This window comes from Saccopteryx bilineata, chromosome X, assembly GCF_036850765.1.
Source record: "Saccopteryx bilineata isolate mSacBil1 chromosome X, mSacBil1_pri_phased_curated, whole genome shotgun sequence".
NCBI classification, from domain to species: domain Eukaryota; kingdom Metazoa; phylum Chordata; class Mammalia; order Chiroptera; family Emballonuridae; genus Saccopteryx; species Saccopteryx bilineata.
In genome coordinates, this window is record NC_089502.1 from 47,281,330 (window position 1) to 47,293,333 (window position 12,004).

Sequence of the window (12,004 nt, forward strand, 5' to 3'; positions counted from 1 at the left end):
TTGATCCTTTTAGAGGACATCTGTGTTTTGAGATCTCCCATCCTTTTCTTGTGGATAGAAACCTCTCCTCTTTTCACTTCCAAATGTTATGTGGGCACCTCATCTAGACTCTGGAGTTCTAAGATGGGGCCAGCAGCCTGAAGTTTAAGACCAACTCCTCTCAGGAAAAATTTTCCCCCAGCGAAAGTCCCTTCAGGGGCAACCTTTTTATATCTCTGTCCTTCCCACTAGCCTCAATGTGGCCTCCTCTGTGACTCCTTGGCTATAGACTCCTCCTCATTTAGTCCTAAGTTGCTTTTTTTAGGATAATTGTTCTTAAATTTAGTTATAACTGTAGTTAGGTCCTGAGAGGTGGCATTGGAATGAATGTCTGCCTTCTTTGTTGCCATTTTCAAACTTTATTGGCATATACTCATTAATAATAATATTTTATAATCCTTTGCATTTCTGTGATCATCAGTTGTAATGTTTCCTCTTTTAGTTATAATTTTATTTATTTAAGTACTCTTTTTTATTGGTCATCTAGCTGAAGGTTTATCTATTACACTGGGGAACAATTTTTTTTTCCTGTTGCATGAGGTTTTAGAATTGTTTATATGTATTTCTGCATCATTGATTACAAATCTGAAGTCCATTTTTTAGTACATGCTCTAGTTTTTATGCAATTTTAATTTATTTTTGTTACAGTTTATGGCATGCATTGGTTTTTTTAATTGGAGTTAAAGAAAAATGACTCTTGGATTGAAACCACAAGGAAATTAATGTTTTATAAACACTTTTACATAATTGTAGTTGTTTTTAAATGTAAAAAAAATGTTATCTGATAAAAACACCACTTATTTTGTTTTAAGATTGAATCATGGCTTCTTCAAGTAGGCGTAAATGTAAGAATAGTCCTGACACCTTCAGTTATATATGTGGCTGTTACACACTTCAACATCAAAGGCGCAATATTTCATCATTTGTGACATGTGCATATATTGCCTAATTTCAAGTTCCTCTTGGCGATCAAGACAAGAATTGGGCTCCTCAGATTATGTGTCATAATTGTGAGGAAATGCTTCATGACTGGACAAAAGTAAAATGCAAAGGAATGCCTTTTGGTATTCCCATGGTTTGGCATGAACCTAAGGACCACAGAAGTGACTGTTATTCCTGTCTGATCCATACAAAGGGCATCAGCAAGAAAAAACGGCATATGATCGCATATCCTAATATTCCTTCAGCAATACGACCTATCCCACACTCTGAAACACTCCTGGTTCCAGTTTTCAATGGTTTTATTTCTTCTAAGGATGAAGAAAGTGCACATGGTGAGCAAGTGTATTTTGATAAGATGCATGAGGAAATGGTTGTAGAATCTGAAGGGTCTTCTTCTGATGCCAAGCAGTCATTAACCCCTCAGCAGTTTAGCCAACCCGAATTGAATAACTTAGTAAGAAATTTGGGCCTATCAAAGAAAGCAGCTGAGTTATTAGTCTCCAGGCTTCAAGAAAAGGATGTACTTCACCAGTCAGGTAAAGTATCCCATTTCAGGAAGCATGAACAAATTTTTGTGAACTTTTCTTCTGAAGACAAACACTTTGTTTACTATCATGATATCAGTAGTCTTCTCAGCCAGCTAGGTGTTACCACTTACAGTCCAACAGAATGGCGGCTATTTCTTGACAGCTCTAAATGGAGTCTGAACTGTGTTCTTTTACACAATGGTAATGTTTATGCAGTGGTTCCAATTGGTTATTCAACTCATTTGTGAGAAGATTATAATGACATAAAAATTGTCCTCGACTTACTGAAGTATGAGGAGCATAACTGCATCATTTGTGTGGATCCTAAAATGGTAAATTTCCTGCTAGAACAACAGAGAGATTTCATGAAGAATCCTTGCTTTCTGTGTTTGTGAGACAGCCGAGCTTGGGAAAAACACTGGACACAGAATGAATGGCTGAAATGTGAAGCTCTGGAAGTAGGGATGCAAAATATTATGAATGAACCTGTAGTTAATCGAGACAGGATCATTTTCCCCCCACTTCACATCAAACTTGGCTTAATGAAGCAGTCTGTTCAGACTTTGAATAGAGAAAGTGAATGCTTTCAGCATATAATTTCTGTTTCTCTTGCTTTATCTTTCGAGAAGATAAAAGCAGGTGTATTCGATAGTCCTCAAATTTGAACCCTCATATGTGACAAAGAATTTGCCAGGAAGGTATATAAGGAGGAGAAAGTAGCATGGCAGTCTTTTGTGGCAGTTACAAAGAACTTCCTTGACAACAAAAAAGCAGAAAACTATGAACTTCTGGTTCAAAGGATGCTGTTGGCTTTCTGTAACATTGGATGTAACATGAGCATAAAGATTCACTTCCTGAACAGTCACCTTGATAAGTTTCCCGAAAATCTTGGAGCTGTTACTGATGAGCAGACTACTGCTGGAGCATCAAACAAGATTGTCCTCTACAAGTATACAAACATAAGAGCTACAAATGCAAATTTTTGCCTGAATAGAATTTAAATAAGTTTTGCACAAATTTTATGATTAAAATAAGTAATTTAATATGTTCTATTTTGAAATTGTAGACAAATTCTGATGCAATCATATCTTTTAGTGTATTAGTATATTTACTGCATTATATAAATTACTATATTTTCACAAAGATGATGCCCAAGAAGACATTCTACTTCATTTTGTTAAACTAAATGTTGAAAATTTTACAAGATGAAAACATAAATTCTTGAATTGCAAAATAACAGTAGCTTACAGAGAAAACCTAGTGTCAGATTTGAGATCAGAACACTTGAATTAGGTGAGAACAAGTGTTTTTGTAGATGCAACAAAAATTTTTTTCCCCCAGTGTTATGTTTACCTTTTAAAAAATGAGCTTTTAGGCCCTGGCTGGTTGGCTCAGTGGTAGAGCGTTGGCCTGGCGTGCAGAAGTCCTGGGTTTGATCCCCAGCCAAGGCACACAGAAGCGCTCCTCTGCTTCTCCACCCCTCCCCCTCTCCTTCCTCTCTGTCTCTCTCTTCCCCTCTCGCAGCCAAGGCTCCACTGGAGCAAGGTTTGCCCGGGGTGCTGAGGATGGCTCTGTGGCCTCTGCCTCAGGCTCTAGAATGGCTGTGATTGCGGCAGAGCGACGCCCCAGAATGGGCAGGGCATTGCCCCCTGGTGGGCATGCCTGGTGGATCCCGGTGGGGTACATGTGGGAGTCTGTCTGACTGCCTGCCGGTTTCCAGCTTCGGAAAAGTACAAAAAAAAAAATGAGCTTTTAGTCTCTATTTCATTTATTTCTGTTCTAATCTTTTTAAATATTTCTATCCTTTTTCAAACTGGAGGATGTAGTTTTTTCTTCTTTTTCTAGGTTCCTGAGATAGATATTTAGATTTTTTATTTGAGATTTTTTTTTTTTCTTTTTAAATTAATTTTATTAATTTTAATGGGGTGACATCAATAAATCAGGGTACATATATTCAAAGAAAACATGTCCAGATTATCTTGTCATTCAATTATGTCTTTTTCTTAATGTAGGTATTTCTCACTATGAACTTCCCTCTAGGAACTGCTTTTGCTGCATCCCATAAGTACCTATATTTTGTTTCCATTTTCATATTCCTCAAGTGATGTTTTTAGTTTTTGTTTTGCTTTTCTTCTTTGTCCCATTGGTTGTTCAAGAGCATGTTGTTTAATTTCCACATATATGTAAATATTTAGTTTTTTACTTGTAATTTATTTCTAGTGTCATACAACTATGGTCATAAATGATGTTTGATATGGTATCAAACCTTCTCAAATTTATTAAAGCTTGTGTTTACCCTAACTGATGATATATTCTGTAGAATATTCATTGGACACTTGAAGATACTGTTTATTGTGCTTCTTTTGATTGAAATATTGTATATATCTGTTAGGTTTATTTGGGCTAGCTTGTAATTTGCATTCCATTGTTTTCTTATTGCTTTTCTATCTGAATTATTTACTTACTATTGAAATAAGAAGATTGAATTCCTCTATTATTATATTGCTAACTATTTCTGCTTTTAGATAGGTTAATATGTGCTTTTTATATTCACATGCTCTTATGCTGGGTAAAAATACCTATTTACAAAAGTTATATCTTCTTGATGAATTGACCTTTATATTGTTATATAATAACATTCTCTGCCTTTTCACACATGCTTTGGCTTAAAATCTATTTTGTCTGATATAAATATAGCTACATCTGGTTCATTTGAATGGAACATTGTTTTCCCTCCCTTTATTTTAAGATCATGTACTTTTTTTTAGTTTATATATTTTCATAAGTACTGAAATTAAACTTTGTTAGGCAGCATGTAGTTAGATGTTGTTTTCTAAATCCATTCATCCACTCTACTCCTTTGGAATATTTAGTACACTCACACATAAATATTTATACGTATGGAATTGCTATTTCTATTTTGTTGTTTCTGGTTGTTTTGATATTCCTTTGTTCCTATATTACTCTCTATTTTTATGTGATGATTTTTTTGTGTTAGTATGCTTTGATATATTTCCACTTATCTTTTTTGTATCTTTTATAGGTTTTTGCTTTGTGGATACAAAGATGCTTACATTAAACATTTTATAGGAGGTTATTTTAACCTGATAACAAGTTAACTTCAACCTGGCGAGTCAGTGGCGCAGTAGATAGAGAATCAGACTGGGATGCAGAGGACCCAGTTTGGAAATCTCGAGGTCTCCAGCCTGAGTGTGGGTTCACTGGCTTGAGCACAGGTTCACCAGCTTGAGCACAGGGTCATTGGCTTCAGCATGGAATCACAGACATGATCCTATGGTCATTGGCTTGAGCCCAATGTTGCTGGCTTGAGCAAGGGGTCAGTCACTCAGCTGGAGCGCCCAGATCAAAGCACATATGAGAAAGCAATCACTGAACAACTAAGGAGCCAAAACAAAGAATTGATGCTTCTCACCTCTCTCTCTTCCTGCCTATCTGTCCCTCTCTCTGGCTCTATCACACACACACACACAAAAAGTAACTTCAAACACATACAAAAAGCTCTTCATGTTACACTGTCTTCTCAATTTTATATTTCTATGTCATAATTTACCTTTTTTACATTGTGTATCCATTAACAAATTATTGTAGTTACAGTAATTTTTAATACTTTTATATTTTAATATTCACACTAAAGCTATAAATGACTTGCTTATCATTATAATATTATTCTGAATTTAACTTTATTTACCTTTACAACTGAGTTTTATATTTTCATATGTTTTCTTGTTAGTAATCAGCATCCTTTTGTTTTAGTTGAATAAGTCTCTTTAATTTGCCTTGGAAACACCTTTGTGGTCTAGTGGTGATCAACATCCTTAGCTTCCTTGTTTTGACTGGGAAAATTGGTTTTTCTCCAATTCTGTAGGATAACTTTGCCAAGTAATCTTGTTTGGTAGTTTTTACATATTTTTATTTTTTAGCACTTTGAATATATTATCCCACTCCATTCTGGCCTGCAAAGTTTCTGCTGAAAAACATGTAGATTGTGTTATGGGCTTTATCTCATATTGTACCACGTTGGTTTTTGGCTGGTTAGATAATATAGCAACTTTTCCCAGTCTTGAAAGAACAGTCTTATATAGGAGATAAAATTCGTCATAAGCTCAACCTGTGCTCCTGGTTGTCTTTAAAACTTTGTGATTGTTTAAGTTGCCATTCTTTCTCTTTTGTTGAAGGTGTGCCAAGACCTGTGAGTGTCCCAAATTGATGAATCAATAAGTACCTGGGTGCAGGCTAATTAGAAGCTGGATCCTCAGGCAGCATCTGGAAAAGTATGTTGGTATGCCCCTTCCAGGGAAAAATGGGGAGACAGGCATTAGTCCCTGATCCTTCCATGCCAGTTTTGGGTTTGGATCTGCTCAGAGACATTCCTGCATTTATTTAAAAACTGCTTCTTTATTTGTTATATCGTCCTGTGGTATTGATGAACACAAACCTTATTGACTGTCAGAGTTAGATGATTTGGAGGACTGTCCCTTAAACCAGCAGCCACAAAAGCTGGGAAACTCGATGAGCATACAAGCTTTTTCCACAGGTACTGTTGACTTGGTTTTATTGTTGTTGCCAGAAGGAAGAGGCAAGGTAAATGTCTACTGGCTTTTCCATTCTCTGTGGAGGTGTGCAGCCAGTGCCTAGATTTTGCTAAATCAGAAGCCAGGCTCTCAAGAAATAGTTTATAAAGCATGAAGTTAAAACCCTTTTAGAAAAAGACTGGGAAATGGGAAGTTTTTGCTTGCTCCCTCCATGCCGAGCTTTTGGGATATAATTGTAGCAAATACTTGCAGGCTTACGCTCATTAAGAACTGCTTCTTTGACCCTGGCCAGTTGGCTCAGTGGTAGAGCATTGGCCCAGCGAGTAGAAGTCCCAGGTTTGATTCCTGGTCAGGGCAAACAGGAAAAGCGCCCATCTGCTTCACCATTCCTCCCCCTCCCCTTTCTCTCTCTTCTCTTCCCGCAGCCATGGCTTGATTGCTTCAAGTGCATCAGCCCCCTGAGTGCTGAGGATGGCTCCATGCAGCCTCCATCTCTGGTGCTAAAAATAGCTTGGTTGCAAGCATGGCCCAAAATGGGCATGGCATCAACCCCAGATGCAGGTTGCCAGGTGGATCTTGATTGGGGCACATGAAGAAGTCTATCTATCTCTTCTCTCACTTGTAAAAAAAAATAAAAAAACAGTTTCTTTGATTTCTATAGTCCTGTGAGACTTGTGAATGCAAGTTCCACTGGCTCCCAGAGTGACACGATTTGAGAGACTGTTGCTCAAGTAGTAGCTTCAAGAGTCGGGGAACCTGATGTGTACACAAGCTCCTTCCAAGAAAACGCTGGTGATTTAGTTTCATTGTTCTGGCAGCCAGAGGGAGAAATTTGGGAAAGTGTCCATTTCCCAGTCTCTGTTGGAAATTTGCAGCCTGACCCTAGATTTGTGTTAATTTAGAAACTCGACCCTCAGGCAGCAGCTAATAAAGAATGCAATCAGACTCTTTCAGGGTAAGACTGGGAGATGGGTATTTTTGCCTGCACCCTCTACATGGAGCCTTGAAGGGTGAGCTGTGGCCAGTGTATGTGTGCCTGTGTGAAATGTTTCTTTGATTGCTATAATCTTATGGGTCTTGTAGATATAAGCACTGTTGTCTTTCAAAACTAGTTGTAGAGCTGTCCCTTGGATTGAAGTCTTAAATGTCAGAGTGCTGGATATGTAATCTAAACCCTCCACTACTGAGGGTGAAGTATTGAGTAGGGGGTTCCCTTTTTTTGTGACAGAGACAGAGAGAGGGACACATAAGGACAGATAGGTAAGGAGAGAGATAAGAAGCATCAATTCTTCTTTGCAGTACCTTAGCTGTTCATTGATTGCTTTCTCATATGTGCCTTGACCTAGGTGCTACAGCAGACCAAGTGACCCCTTGCTCAAGCCAGTAACCTTGGTCTCAAGCTGGTGAGCTGTGCTCAAATCAGTTGAGCATATGCTCAAGCCGTTACCTCGGGATTTCGAACCTTGGTCTTCTGTGTCCCAGTCCAATGCTCTATCCACTGTGCAACCGCCTGCTCAAGTGATTCCTTTCTAATTGTACGGTGCCAGGCCGGGTAGCAGATTTGTGATGAAACTATGTCTCAATATTTCTTATTTGTTTCAATGTGGGTATTTTTTTTATTCATTTTCTCTGTAAGAATCACTACACCTAGCTTTTGGATTTGTTTCAGAGGGTATTGCTCTTTGTGTAACAGTGTATTCAATACATCCTTTAGAGGAGGGATGTTACTATGTTGACATTTTGGTTGACTCCATAATCTGCTTCATTAGTGAGCTCCTTTGCAAAGCACACAGCTGAATTTCATTTGTGGGTTAAAATATCAAATACATATTTGTATTAATATGTTTATCAATTAAGATAAATTATTTATTCACCTTGTATGAAATAAACCTCATCTATTTTTATAAATAGTCTTTATTTTTATTATCTTTATACTTTTCATGTTTCTATAATTCTCAGTCATCTACCTCATCTTGTGTTTCGTTTCTTCCCATATCCTATTATATATACAAGTCACCAAGTCATGCTTTTTGTCTTGCCTTTCTCCTTTTTTCTCCTCCTCTCTACTTCTCCTTATTTTCCTCCCTCCCTCCCTCCCTCCTTCCTTCCCTCCCTCTCTTCCTTCCTTCCTCCTTCCCTTTCTATTTTTATTTCCTTTCTTCTTCTGTTATTTCTTTCATTTTTTCTCCCCATTCTTCCTTCTACCCTGCTTATCTGCTTGTCTGAAGAAATATATGAAAAGCCTTATCCCCAGTGCTGGGAATACTGCTGTGAACAAAAATTTGAACAAGAAATTGACAGATTTGCGAAGACTATGGCAAAGACATTTCTAAAAACACACTCAAGCCCTAATGGAGTCATGGAGAAATTGAAAGTTGCAATGTCTCAAAATTACTTTCAAAAAAATTTTCACCTAAAGCAATATTGAAAAATGAAAAAAGAAAAGAAAAGAAAAGATGTCGGCCAGTTTAAGATGTGTACACTAGAACAGGTGCAGAAAAAAATGGTTATTATTTAAAAGACACTGTCAGACAAAGATCAGACATAACATTAGGTATCTTCAAAAAAATAAACAAAACTAGTACCGAAGCAGGAAATATGCATTATGTGTACCTGAATTGAGAAACCCAAGAGAACAATATATATTAACTGCATTTTTGATTTATTGATTGATTTTAGTTAAGAGAAAGAGACAGAGAGAGGAACATCAAGCTGCTCTTGTATGTGCCTTGACCAGGGATTGAACCAGCAACCTCTGTGCTTTGGGACAATACCCTAACCAACTGAGCTGTCTGGCCAGAACTAAATTAACTGTATTGAAATTTAGATGAATGAAACATATTAAAATATTACTAAGGATATTTAGAAAACACAAATAACTATGTTTTTGACTCCCCCAGTTCAGCTGCATAATATGAATTATATACTTGACCAAGGTCATTGTCTCATCTTACAAAGGATTAATTATTTTCTTGACTTTATTATTAGGCCAGCCAAAGGAGGGACACAAAGACCTGATGAGTTTTATAAAAAGTTTATTTATCCATCTGTAAAACAGACAAGCTGAGACCCTAGTGACATCAGTGGAGAGCTACAGGCAGTGGGTGTCTGATATAGGCATTGCTGCACGCATTTGCTGGCATGAGGTTGGGTGCACCTGGACAGCTTATATTAGCATATCCTGGTTTGTAGCCTTCGTCACAAACTGTCTCCTTTTCCCAACCCTCAGGCCTCTCCAGAAGGCCTTGTCCCAAGGACACTTCCCAGAGACTCTCCAGGATCGGGGGAGTTGTTTAAGGGGAAGGAGAGGTTGGGTGAGAGAAATTTGAGTTTTAAAGGAACCATGAATTTAAAGGAACCCTGTACCCAAACCTAACATTTATTTCACATGAGAAAAATATTAAAAAAATAAATCTTAGCTGGTTACAAAACAATAAAAAGGAGAATTCTAATTCTTGCTACATTTTTTTTCTATATGGATAAATACTATGACGACATTATGCTCTGCATAGATGTAGGAAACGAGGAAGAGTGGAAAATAAGGAAAAAGGATAAATGAAGAAATCTTTATTTACTCTAGAGATTTTGTTATTAAGGAATTCTTATTAAAAAAATGGTCTAGTGAATGAGAAGCTCATTTTCTGTCACTGTTTCAACTTGCAACCCTTACTTTTTCAAGATAAATTTGAAGGCCTGACCTGTGGTGGTGGAGTGGATCAAGCATTGACCTGGAATGCTGAGGTTGCCGGTTCAAAACCCTGGGCTTACCTGGTCAAGGCACATACGGGATTGATGCTTCCTGCTCCTCCTCTCCTCTCTCTCTCTCTCTCTCTCTCTCTCTCTCTTCTCTAAAATCAATCAATAAATAAAAATAAATAACTTAGAAAAGATAAATTTGAAGTCACCCCTCTCTTCCTTTCCCATCCTCATAGTCTCATCTCAAAGTTTTTTTTTTAAAAAATATTTACTTTTGTTGTTATATCAAAATTCCTGACAGAATTTGCATGCACACATTTGTAGGCATAATTCCTAATACTAAAATATGAAAATATGAATATAAGATCAGAAAAATATTTTTAAAACAAAAAGAATAATAATAATAAGCTAAGATTTTCAATGTGGATAAATTGAAGTTTGCAATCTTTAAGCACAACTATTTCAAATGAAGAATACATAAAATTAACATTTGCGTAAGTGTTTAATTGCAAGAAAAAATCAAATTACGCCTGATATTAACATGGTAATTTTTAACAGAATAATTTATTTGCTTTGAAACTAAGGAAGATAGCAGGGCATTAATAACTCTCTCCATGGGAATCTCTTTTAATAAGGAACAACAGAAAATGAAAAAAATGAATAATATCATATAAGCTTGTTTCTTTACTTTCAATGACTGATGGTTGTAGGTCTCAGGTAAGTTGGGTGTGAAGATGTAGTAAATTGATTTCTTTACCAAGAAAAATAACAAAAACAAGAAAAACTTAATACCAAAAATAGTGTAAGAATCTGTATAGATCTCACAATATCAGCAGATGTTCTTCCCAGGTTACTAATAAAAAATGTTTTTTTAAAATTAAAATTGCTTCTTTGTTAATTAAAGAGAGTCCAGTAGCAGACTTTCTAAAGGCAAGCAACAAGAAAATCTTTATTTTTATCTTATTTCTAAAATGTTTTTATCAGTATCCATTTTAATATTGGTCTGTATTCAAGATGTTAATCATTTATGTCATCGATCATTTTATCTTGACCCCATATCCTGTTCTTAGAAAGTCTACTCCTGTGCACATTTCAGAAAGTCTATGTTTGTAGTTCTTGCACAGAGGGCAGTGGTACACACAGTCCCAATCTCCAGTGGTACACATCAGTCAGATACCGGTAATTGAAAAGTGGATCATAAAGACTCCAGTCAGTCTCTGTCAGGTGCTCAGTAGCAGCCATGTTTGAAAAATATACATTGAAAATCAGTAAAACCTGGCGTTTTAGCCCTGGTTAGCAAACTAACTCAGTGGTAAAGTGTCAGACTGGTGTGCGGATGTCCCTGCTTTCATTCCTAGTCAGGGCACACAATAGAAGCGACCATTTGCTTCTCTTCCCTCCTTTTCCCTGCTTGTCTCTCTTTCTCTCTTTTTCTCTTCTCCTCCTGCAGCCATAGTTCAATTGGTTCAAATGCATTGGCCCTGGATGCTGAAGATGGTTCCAGGGAACCTCTGCCTCAGGTGCTAAAAATAGCTCAGCTGTGAACATGGCCCCAGATAGGCAGAGCATTGTCCCCAGACAGGGTATGCTGGACAGATCCTGGACAAAGAGTATGCAGCAGCCTGTTTCTTTATCTCCCCTCCTTTCCTTAAAATACAAACAAACAAACAAGCAAATAAACAAAGCCTAGTATTTAAGTTGGTTACAACAAAGTGCTACAGGCTAGGTGGCTTATAAAGAACATAAATTTATTTCTCAGAGTTCTGAAGGCCGTCAGTCTAAGATAGGGTGCCAGCATTGTTTGGTGAGGGCCTTCTTCCAGGTCTCAGATTTTTCATTGTATCCTCACATGTCAGTGCAATGTAGGGAGCTCTGTAAGCCTTATTTATAAGGACACTAATATCAATCCTGTGAGCTCTAACCTACTGACCCAATTACCTCTCAAATACCCCAGCTCGTAATGCCTTGGGGATTAGAATTTCAATATATTAGTTTCAGGGAAAAAACACCGAGACCATAACATTCTACTTTTGGACCCTCAAGTTAATATTATCACATGCAAAATGCATTCATTCCATATCAATAGTCCTAAATACCTTAATTCTTTCCAGCATTTACACAAAAGTTTAAAATCTATAAGTCTCATATAAATTGCATATGGGTGAGAATCAAAGTACAGTTGTTCCTCACCATACCTCAGTTCACTTTTTATGGTCTCACGGTATCGTGGATTTTTAAATTGTATAT